General features: G+C 37.6%; 1 long non-coding RNA gene across 1 annotated transcript; it reads left to right on the top strand.

Moving 5' to 3' along the window:
* The first annotated feature begins 7,625 nt into the window (after positions 1-7,625).
* Positions 7,626-10,126, top strand: LOC130590562 (uncharacterized). Its single transcript, XR_008968413.1, has 3 exons — positions 7,626-8,408; positions 8,867-8,923; positions 9,818-10,126. It is a non-coding gene; the product is annotated as an uncharacterized LOC130590562 (long non-coding RNA).
* Positions 10,127-12,235: the final 2,109 nt, after the last annotated feature.

Genomic DNA, 12,235 nt, shown 5'->3' with positions numbered 1-12,235 from the left:
TGCGAAATCGACCCACCCATGCTCAAATTGGGGTTTTGAAAATGGTGGTTGTTGGTTCGATTTGGGTGTTTTTGGGTGATTGGTGGTTCTTCGACGGTTGTTGTGTCGAAGGTCGGTGATTGTTCATGGGGTTGTTAGATGGGGTAATTGATTGCAGTTCGTGGTGTTTGTTCGAAGTCGTTGGAGATGGCTGAGAAGGGGGAGTGGCGGTGAGGAGAGAGAAATGGAGGAGTGGCGGTGAGTGTCCTGATGGTTCGATTTGGGTTGTTCGAGGGGTGGGGTGGTGCTGGGGGGTGGGCTGTAGGTGGTCTTGGGTGGTTGGGGTGAGTGTTCAGGTGGTGGTGATTGGGTTGGGGTGGTGGTGATTGGGTTGGGGGTGGTGGTATTGGGTTGGGGTAATTAACTTATTGTTAATTTTTGTATTATTTTGGGTTAGATTAGATAACTACATCTTATATTAAAAATGAAAGGTTAATGTTTTTAATTGAAGTTTAAGCATTGATTAGTGGCTTGAGGTTTCTCTTGACAAAAATATTTGCTTTTTGGTTTCTCTTGACAAAAAATTTTTGCTTTTTGGTTTCTTTTGACAAAAAAATTTTTAAAAGGTGGTTTCTAACAAAAAACCTATTTTAGAAGGTGGTTTCCGACAAAAAACCCAATAAATTAATTAGGAAATTTATTGGAACAATTCCGTCAAAAAAATAAATAAATTATCAGAACAAAATTCTTATATATCATTAGAGCCTAGGGGTGTTAGCACTTAGCAAGTCGAATCGAGACAGAGACTGGAGTTACTCGGCTTGACTTGTAACACTTTTACTCGAACTCAAGCCTACTCTCGAGCTTAAATTTTGTAATTTAATTTACCTTAAAACTCAATTTAAGTTAAAATATTATATTATAAATATTTTATAGATAGGTTTATACTACTTATTTTGAGTTTTTTCACAAGTATGGTGCACAGTTTGAGTATAACTTTTCATTTAGTTTCTATAATATGGAAAATAATATAGGTAAAACATTTCCAGCCTACTCACGAACTTTCCGAATCGAACTTTGCTATGCTCGGCCCTAGAAAATTTCGATTCGAGCTCAGATAGTTTGTGAGCTAGCTAGGCTCATTAACACCCCTATATACCACTATTTGCGAGAAATAACCTTTTACAATTTTTCTAGCACCTTATTTAACACACGTCCGGATCCTCAATCGTTCTAAGAGAAATCTACCATGAATAGTTACACCAATCCCAGCCATCCATCTAAATATATGGTTATTAGTTCAAAACAAGATAATTTTGGAAATTATAAAAAGATTTGTAACTGATTTGGACTTTTTTGTCTTATAAAGGTAAGCAAAAGAAGGTTAGGAGACCCCGGACGAGGAGAGCTCCAATCTTGTCGTTTTACAAAAATTGAATAAAGAGCATATTCAGGAGTACATACGCTAGTTTCCAATTTGTTGCTTTGTTGGCTTCTCAATAAATGTGTCTCATTTTCTAGGTATCGAAGGCAAGTAAAAGAGTTTGAATATCTTTAATAATATGAGCAATATACCACGGAGCCTTACCAAATACCTTTAACTGCATTGATGACAAGGAGGTTATCAACTTTGATATGGAGATGTTGAATGTTTTCTTGAAAGGCAAGCTTGATGTTGTGGTGAAGGGCTGAGGCTTCACCCATATATACTTGAGCTTCTCCAATATCGCCAAATCTTTATGGAGGTACTGACCATAAGAATCTCTTATCATAAAGCATGTCGTAGCTGAATTTGAACGAACGGACCCGTCGAATTTGAGTTTGAAAGTGAATTGGGGAGGTGGCTCCCCAACTACCAATCTAGAATAAGGGGGAACCGGTGATAAAGGTGACGGAAGTAAATGTTGACAAAGGGAACCAGAGGAAATATAGTTATCGATTTTAATTATGAGGTCCCACTCTAACATGAAGAATTCATTGAATGTTAAGCAAAGAATTATTAAAATTATTTGATTTAGCTCTTTAATTTTCAAGTACTCCAAATGAGGAAAGTGTATTTGGGCAGGAGATTTTTGTGATGACGAATTTCAGAAAGAGTATGAGCATATGACTATGTCTTATATTGAAAGAAAACCAAAGCTTGAACCGCTCGCACACACGTAAACTATTATGACAGATTTACTAAAGGAAAATCTTTAATTTTGGAGGGATATCAAGGCTCCAAATCCACTTATGAGGCTAATTAGCTTTATTACGATGGAGATTATGGGCTAGCCAAGTTGCAGATTTTACAGTGAAATGGCAGGAATTGCTAGGCCCCTAAATGGGATCATCACACATAGGATGAACCATGATAGGAATGCCTTTAATGGTTCATATAATAGAGGTAGGCAAGTATGACTATAATTTCTCAAAGTTCCACGTGTCGTTGAGAAGAATGAGTTCACTAAGCCATAGAGAGACATCGACCCGGTGCTCTTGTAACTTCAATTTGGAGAGTAAATTTTCATTGAAACACCAATTATGAATCCAAAAAAGAATAACACGACCATTGCCAATTTTCCACCTGATAAATTTGTGAAGGATTAGTCTTTGCATCATATTTTTTTCTCCAAATAAGAGAATCATGAGGTTTGGGTTTGTAATTGAATAGAGATTGTCCCTTAAGGTATTTTTCCAAGACAAGTTTGAACCCAAAGATTGTTTGGTTCGTTGAGAATTTTACATCATAACTTGGCTAGGAAAGCCTTATTTAGGGGAAAGGTTTCTCTGAGGCTAAGATCACTTGCTAGTTTCGATTGACAGATTACTATGGTAAAAGAGGAAAAGTTTTCCAGAAAAAAGAAATAAGGGAGGAGAAGATGAGAAGATACTTTTGTGATCATTGCAAAATGCGAGATCACGCGAAGCAAGGATGCTTCATAATCAATGGATTCCCATATTGGTATAAAGGACCAAAGCTAAAGGAGACATTAGGGTATGTTGCAAACATTACCAACACAAAGGAGGAGGATACTTTGGAAACTCCTCTGTTGCTGAGTAGATAATGAATATGCTTAAGGGGTCGAAAAGGTAAACAAGGAGAAACTGGAAACACATTTGGAGGAAATATGCATATAAGCGATTTTGCAAGTATAATTTTCTCCTACAATGCGGGATCTTATTATGAAATGTTAGAAAAAAAATCATAGATAATTGATTCAAGAGCATCTGAACACATAGGAAAAGGTGATAAAGAGGCTTGTTAGTATAGGAATGCCAGATGGGACCATAAGAGATGTGAAGGAAATTGAACAGTGCCTTTGAATGTGTAGATAAATTTGAAAGATGTTCTTTTAATAGATGGATTCAAGCATAAGTTGTTATCTATAAGTAGATTGATGGAACAAACAACCTTGAAGATGTTTTTACTGATGATGGGTGGGGGTGTGCACAAATCAATCCGGACCAGAATTTGGACCAGACCAGACCGGAATTTGGACCGGACCAGACCAGGATTCCGGTCTGGTCTCCAGTACGTCAAAAATCAGGATTCCGGTCCATCGGTCCGATCTGGTGCATACCCGAAAAATTCCGATCCAGACCAATTGGACGGAATTTCTATTATTATAATTAAAAAAAAGTTCATATATTAAAAAGAATTTAAAAGGTAGAAAGTTAGAAAATTAAAAACCTACTATTTATTCTTTTAGGATTATTGTTATTAAAATTATTATTTTTTAATGTATATAATTTATAAATATATTTAAATAAAATAAAGAAAGATTTTTTTTTTTGAAAAAAAAAATCCGGTCCAAGAGATCCAGGACCGGATCGATTTTTCCGGTCCGATCCCGGTCCAAGAAAACCCCTGATTTTAGTCCAGTCGGTTCCGGTCCTGGACTGCTGCACACCCTTAATGATGGGTGCCAATTTTAGGATCTTCCTAGTGGAAACACTATTAAAGTTAGAAGGAAGCTTGGAGGACTCTACAGCTTAGTTGACAAGAAAGAACAAAAGACTGGATAAAAAATTGAAGAAAAAGAATTAAGAGTTTTTAATAAGAAGGCTTTGGTTGTAAAGCCCAATTTTATCTTGATTTGGTGCATCAAAGATGAGGTCATGGATCTTTGTCAAAAATGAGACATCTATCTGCTTGTGATTGCTATGGTTTGATTGATTTCTATTATGATGACACATGTTGTGTGACAAAACATCACAGGTCCCTATAAGCACTACAACTACAGATAATGTATCTGACTTGATTCATGTGCTTTCTGGGCTCCATATAAGACTCAAGCAATAACAGGTGGAAGATATTTTCTCACCATTGTAGATGACCACTTAAGGATCACTTGAACACATTTGTTGTTCAGTAAAGACCAAGTAAGATACGTTTTAAGTGAGCTCTTAGCTTATGTTGAAATCACTTTAAGACCACTATAAAGACAGTGAGAAGTGACAATACTAAAATCTTGCACAAAGAATGTTCAAAGTTTTATATAGAAAGAGGCATATTGCATAAAACAAAAGTATGGCTGAAAATTTTCTGATTGGGAGGGTGGGGGGTAGGGATGACAATGGGTCCTGGACCCGACCCAGACCCACTAGAACCCAACCCATTTATAAGGGTCTGGGTCTAGAAATTTTAGACCCAATGGGTCTAGGTCGGGTCTGGGTCTCGAAGAGCATGGGTCGGGTCTGGGTCCCGGTCCACATATGCTAAACCCAGACCCAGACCCGATTCACAGACCCATTTACATATTATAATTTTTTTTTACCTAAACTCTAAAATTTTATGAGTTGTGATTTTGTGAACTCGTTAGTGTTGTAACTCCACTAAGACATGTAACTTTATAAGTTGTAACATTTTAATATTTTATGAGTTACTTATTAAAATTTTATTTAGAGAATGCTTTAACCATGGATACAAAAATCTATATATATTAGGATGAAATTTTTTGATTACATATATTAGAAAATGTGATGAAAACTTAAAACTAAGAAGGACCCATTTAGGACCCAGTAAGGACCCATGGACCCGCTAGACCCAGTGGATCTGGGTCTGGATCTGAAAAATCTAGACCCAACGGATCTGAGGCGGGTGTGGGTCTGTAAAAATAAACGGGTCTGGGTCTAGATGGACCCGACCCAGACCCGCCCCATTGCCATCTCTAGTGGGGGGAGAACACATGCACCTTATAGAGACAACAAGGGCCTTGAAGATTCATACAACTTTAATAGACATGTTTCGGGGTGAGTGTCTTCTTACAACAACTCATATTATAAATATGTTGCCTAGTACAATACTAGACTGGAAAACTCATTTTGAAAAGTTGATGAAAAAAAACCAAAATATGAACATTTGAAAGTAATTGGTTGTTTGTGTTATGCAACAAATAATCAATAGAAACAAGACAAATTTACTCCAAAAGGAAAAAGATATGTATTATTTAGATATCCTGGAACTTGAAAAGAATATAAAGTGTATGACCTTGAGTAAACATAGATTTTTGTATGCAGAAATGTTATTTTTAAGGAAAATATTTTCCCTTACAAGCAAGATACAAAAGACTTTTCCAAAAATCCTATAACAATGCCTTTGAGTTTTGAATCAACTGATAATGAATGGCATGAGGAAAATGATGATGCAAGAATTATCTTTGAAACCCAAGAGCATACAAATGAGTTGCATAACATGGAAGAGGTGTACAATGGTCAAGAAACAGAATCCGTGGAAGGTGTATTGCAAGAACAACGACAGCACACAGGGGAGCAATTTTTTTCCTGGTAATACTTGGCAAAACTAATGACCAGTAAAGTGTGCAAAGGCTAGGAAGAGAAAGAAGACTTATTTTCAAGTACCAGGAGTTTGTGATGAATATCAGAAAGCACAAAAGGCAGATAATGGAGCACAAGGATAATCAAGTGCTAACATGGTAGGTTGAGGCTTGGACCAGACCATTATGGGAACAGGACTGGGTCTGACCCCAAAGGATTTTGGAAAGTTTTTTATACAGCTTTAGGCCTCCACATGATATTTATCCCAATAAGGAAAAGGCTTAAATACATATGACAACTTAGTAAAACTAAGTTGTTCCTCAAAAGAAATGTAGTAGAATAACTACTATATTTTGGCAACTTAGTAAAAATGAATTGTCCCTCAAAAGAAATATAGTAGAATATAGTAAAACTGACACAACTACGGAACCTACCCAAAAGTTTGGCCAGATCAAAAAAAAATCCCACGTGTTTCAAAAAAACATTACGTGTTTTTTTTTCTCATCTTCTCACATAGTCACAATCTCATAGACACGTGGCATGCTGCCGCATGAGACTACACTGTCATAGGTAAGATTAGGTCAATTTGGAAAAAAGTTTTTGAAGTTCGCTAACAGTTTTTTTAATGTGATCTATCTATCAATTGATAAACTATCGATTAAAGTTAGGTTTTGTTTATTTTATTTTCAATTGCTAAGATGCAACTTGCCACCAGAATAATAATTATTGTAAATTAAATCAATTGAATCATGTGCTCATTATAGATAATTATTAAAACAATATTATATGAGTATATGACCAATTTATTCATTTTACAAATAAGTAACATTATCATGGCAATATATCAATTTGATTGGTCATCAGAAAAATCACGATTGTAGGCGATAATTACTATATTGCTCAAGCAAAAACGTAGATCTTTGTCCATCATTTGCGACTTATCAAGTATGTATATATTTAAAAGGAATAATTAATTCTAATAATACAACCTTTCACCGATTAATTATTAATAAACCAACCTTTTAATTATTCCTGAATAATGCAACCTTCATATCATATTTGTAGGAAATAATCAGTATGATTGAAATATTCATGAAGGACAAATTAATAAACAATATTGACAAATAGTATAATAAGTAAAACTTATCTGTAGATATCTGTCAACTGAACTTGTTGTGATCTTGTACTAAGAATTGTTGTGCCGTGGTATGGAGGCCACTGCCTTAGAAGCGATTTCGTCACCATACCGGTGTAGGCTTCCAATAACGAACTCCCCCAAGGTTTACACAACACCCAAGAATTCTACACCCCGAACTCTAGGATTGGAATTTCTCAAGAACTGCTCATATCTTAGAAAGAAAAGTTGGCTCTGTGTTTTTGGTTAACGAATAATTAACTCTGAGAGAAAAACGGCCAAGAATGTATTTATATAAGGGTTAAAAAATAAGCCCAAACAATAAACCGCAAGGGAAAATAAGCCCGCCCAAAACTTTCGCGTTCAACTTGGATAAAATCCAACAATCCCCCACAAATGCGAATTTAGGAAAACAATAAATGAGCAGTAAAAGGAAGGTTTGATGCTTACAGACAAGTGTCCAAGGATTGAACTAGCATATTAGTGAGATGGGGTGTCCCCTCACATACAAGTATCCACTGGATTGAACTTGCAGGAGAGAGAAGGGACCCGATAACACATATCTTACCCTCGGAGCTTGAGAAACTCTGTGATATCCATGAATTGCCTCTTGAACAACATATAACTAAGTTGATCATACAATTCATAATCATTTTAATACAAGTCACTTGTCTTTCAAATGATTGTGAACATACACACAGTGTAATACTCCGTATTTTTGAGAATTAATTCGTATTAATTAAGAAAATATGAAGAAGTTAATAAAAAGGATTTAGTATTATTTACAGAATAATAAGAATATAATAATATTATTACGAGTCGGTTGTGTTAATTTCGGATTTATAAAGGTTAAACCGAGTTCACCCGATCTAGAGTTACCACTTTTAGAAGGCTATAAAAAGGGAAATGAGAGGAGAAATTTCAGAAAAACCCTAAGTTTTCCTTTCTCCTTCTCAGCCGTCATCTCCTTCTTCCCTCTCAATTTCTCTCTCCTCTCTAGCTGGTCTTCTCTCTCGCGCTGCTCTTCCTCTTCTCTCTCGGATCTCTTGTCCTTCCCTCGCCGTTCGTCTCTTCTTCGTCCCCTCGTTGGATTCCTTCGCGGATCCTCGTCGAGGTTGCTGGGCGTGCGGAGACGAGCGCACGAGCGAAGGCTGTGCGGTGTTCAAGATGAGCGAGCGGGTCTGTGCGTAGGGAGTTCAAAGATCGAGCGAGTTGTGACGAGCGACGACGTGCGAGGGCTGCGATTGACGAGGCTGGGCGAGGGCTGCGAGCGACGAAGCTGGTGCGAGGCTCGGGTGCGAGCAAAGGAGCGAGCAGGAGGGGCGTTGTGCGACGAAGCTCGAAGTGCGAGTCGAGTGGTTCGAGTGTTGAGCGAGGGACGACGAAGGCTTGCGCGAGGCTGCTGCTGCTGCTGTGCGAGTTGTGCGACGAAGCTCGAAACGTGCGCTGCTGCTGCTGTGCGAGTGGTGCGACGAAGTTGTTGCGCCGTTGCCGGAAATCGGTCGCCGGAAATTGATTGCCGGCGAGCTTAACGGTATAAAACATTTTATATATTATATTATTATATAAAGTTTAATTATAAATTATGTTTTCATAATTATGTTAAATTATAGTTAGTTAATTATTAATTCAAGTTAATGAGTTTATTTTACTGATCTGAGTATAATTGTAAATATAACTTTTGGGACGTAATACTGGATTGGACCTAATGACTTTTGGACATAAGATTTTGGACATAAAACATGTTTGGACTTATATTTAACTGGTTTGGTAAAGATAGTGGACTAATGACACTAACTAATATTAGTATGTTCACTAGCTTTGACTCCTAAAAGACGTTAAACTCTTTATAATAAGAAAAGTAACGAAAATTCTTAAACAAAGGGTTTATTAATCGTTTACTTCGAATTATTAAACCGTATAGTCTTAGTTACGTAGTAGTTGTTAATATTACCAACGACGTAGCACCAAAGCTTTTATTTAACGGTTTAGGTCCCAATTTCATAAGCGGAACGTTCGATTAAGACAGCGAAAATTCTCTGTTACAAGGTACGTACGCGTACCAGTTTAATCCCAAGTATTAGTATCATGATTAGGTTGCAATCTATGTTATTGGAACCTAGAAGCATGATAGGGAATGTTTGATTGATTGAGATTGTCTGGTTAGACATTTGTAATTGAAATTGATATGTTGCATGGGAATGCGTAATTCTATCGTAGTATTTCAAAGAGCATTTTTAATCTATCCATAGTGTAACAAGGTTGTTACAAGAGATATGATTTGAGCATAAGAGGACAGGTAAATGATTCTATGTATCCATAGTGTAACAAGGTTGTTACAAGAGATACGATTTGAGCATTTTAATGAAGAGAACAGGTAATTGATTCTATGTGTCCATAGTGTAACAAGAGTGTTACAAGAGATACGATATGTGGTTATGAAATGAATGGTTAATATTAAAATGAATTATGGCAATATCTTGTAGCTGGACTCCCTACAAGTGATGAACAATGGGGGGAGTGTGGGACTTGTCCTACGCTCCTACGCAGGCCTACTGTGACGACAGTAGTGTCCTTATATTTTTGACACTCAAGTAGGCGGAAGGTTCCGTTCGATCTTGGGGGTATGCATACTAAGGTGATGGGTGTGAGACGGCTCGAAACCGTATTTGCATTTCATCTAACAGACCTAGTGTCAGTTAAGGATTCAGTAGCCCGTATGATTCTAGTAAGATGACGGTGCCCGTTCGATGCCAATTAAAGATTAAAGATTAAAGGTTAAAGGATGTAACATAGTGTAGCATCATGTTTAAGATTGTCCATGTGTGCATCATTTATGTTTACATGTATTCAATGGTTCATTACGTACTCAGCATAGCTGATTGTGTGTTATTATGTGTTTGATGAACTGCGATGAACCATTGATGCTACAATGGGGAGCAGACTAGGTGTGCCGGTGCTGCTGCATAATCTCGAGCATACGGGGACTAGGCTTGGGTATCTACATTTAAAGCATTTTGAAATAAGTATTATTGGTTTTTTCTAAGACTTATATATGGTTTGTGGTTTGAATGAAAGGGGTCATTGATGATTCCCGAGTTGTATTTATATTTTAATTCCGCTGCATTTTAGTTTTCAAGTTGATATTTTAAGTTATCGTTAACCCTTATTATGCCTTGCGTTCCATCGCGGCGGTAACGCCCCCGAGGTCGACGCGACGCAGCAGTGGTAGGCGCGCGTGGATTTCGGGGGTGTTACACACAGTTCAACAATCCTGGCCATCACCCTGGGATTCCAGTGAGCGCCCTAGAATGCCTACAAGGATGACATTCGATAGAAGGAGGCCATCCCTTCACACTCAAATATGATGTTCTATTACATTCAAATAATTTTGAATCAGCCACGAAGACCATAGAATCATCAAGTCCATTATGTTCAATTAAATTGAATCAGATATACAGGCCATACTCCAACACAACCCCAACCGATTGCCGCCGAGTACCATCAGCTCCACTACTCAAACTACCATATAGTTTATAGACTCTCACGATCCATTAGGTTTGAACTAAGTAGACCATCAATTTTACAGGATTATGATACTGACCATGTGAGATCATGCACAAGGCATCACAACGGTGTAACCATCAAGTCCATTCCAAGGACCACCCAAGCCTGTTGGGATATGGAAGCATTAAGAGCGGTCAAGCTCAACCTCACATACAACAGCTCATTGTATGCCACATACAACCTCTCATTGTATGCCATAGTGTGTCTATAAGTCTCGTTTTAGAACTATTGACACATCAAGTACAATCACTGTCCACCTTGATATCTATGAATCTACCAAGTTCAATTGTCAGTTGAACCACCCAAAGGTTATAGATTCATCAATCAATCCATTAAGCTCAAACAAATCAAGCCACCACAAAGGTAATGGATTGTCTAGTCACTATACCATCAAGCTCACTATGCAAACTACCAAGGTAATGGATCCTCACACATCATTAAGTTTGAACTAGCTGAGCCACCAAACTGATTATGGTTATGTGACCCCACGTGAGCATGGCAAGTCCCAACACGAGACCTCAAAAGCACCCATCAGGTCCTCTCAGTGAACACAACACTAATCTGTGCATGCTCTTGTCCATACATGCCTCCATTCTTCACATGACAATGTACACAAGTACTTGAAATATCACAAAGACATCGAGAGTGTGAACACCAAATACAAAGGATAGTGGTATAAACCACAAACCACCTACAGACCATTCAAGTCTTCTCACCAAGGAAACCTCACAGGTCAGTTTCAATCTCGGAAGATCCAATGACTCTTCCTTCTCTAAGATGCCATTCAAGTATGCACTCTACGAATCAAATTGACACATTACACTCAAATAACACGATCCCAATGCAAACACAGCCACTAGCCTAGGCAAACTTAGCAACAGGTGAGATAACTACATAGGTCAATATCAAAACATTAATGAACCTTAGAATCATGTATCTTACCCATAGCTTTCCAAGCATACCACTTCAAAGTCTATTGAAGTTCACCCACCACCAAAGTATCAACTATGGTTCGGCAAAGACATATACAATGATTATAACAGGTCACTAATGATTTATGTTCAAGCTTGTTTTTCTCTAACCACTATCTGCAACCAGAAGTCATAAAATCCCTTTGTGAATTGATCATCACCCCTAGAGAATAACCCTTAGACTTCACACAATTGATCAACAACGTCAACTTTCTAACGACGAAGGTTACAAGCAAGACTGGACTTTGCTAACTTAGAGAATTAACCTGTTGTTACTCCTTTGCTGAACTACACATCAACATTATTAGGAGAGACACCGAAGAGAATCAGGCAGCAAATACATAATCATGACTATTGAACAATCATACTAATAACTAACAAATCATCAACAATATCATGAGATTCATCCAACAAAATTCATTCAAGAAGAACTAAGCACATCATCAAATTCAACACAGCAACAACCACAAAGAGCTAAATCCTCACACCAATTGTGTAAAAGGAAGGATAGAAATCCGACCACAGATAGAAACCCCCACAATTAACATTCCAGGTTACCACCTTGACCCTCTTAACATAGGGAGAATCACTAGCAACTCATGCAATTATCTAACACAAGTTGTAATCGCTGAAGATGACAATAACCCCCACATGGGAGATCATACCCAAAGATGGTATGAAAGAAACTCATAATCCTCTCAAGAAGCTTCATGTTCTTTCAACCTTGAATGACTCTACTCACTTGGCACAAAGCCACATTTAATATCAAACTTCTGCTTCAAACATGGAGTCCCAAATGGTCTCACCTAGACCCTTAGCAAAG

The sequence above is a fragment of the Beta vulgaris genome, chromosome 2 (assembly GCF_026745355.1).
Source record: "Beta vulgaris subsp. vulgaris cultivar EL10 chromosome 2, EL10.2, whole genome shotgun sequence".
Lineage (NCBI taxonomy): Eukaryota > Viridiplantae > Streptophyta > Magnoliopsida > Caryophyllales > Amaranthaceae > Beta > Beta vulgaris.
Note: the sequence above shows the minus strand (reverse complement) of the source record. Positions and strands in the feature narration are given on the sequence as shown.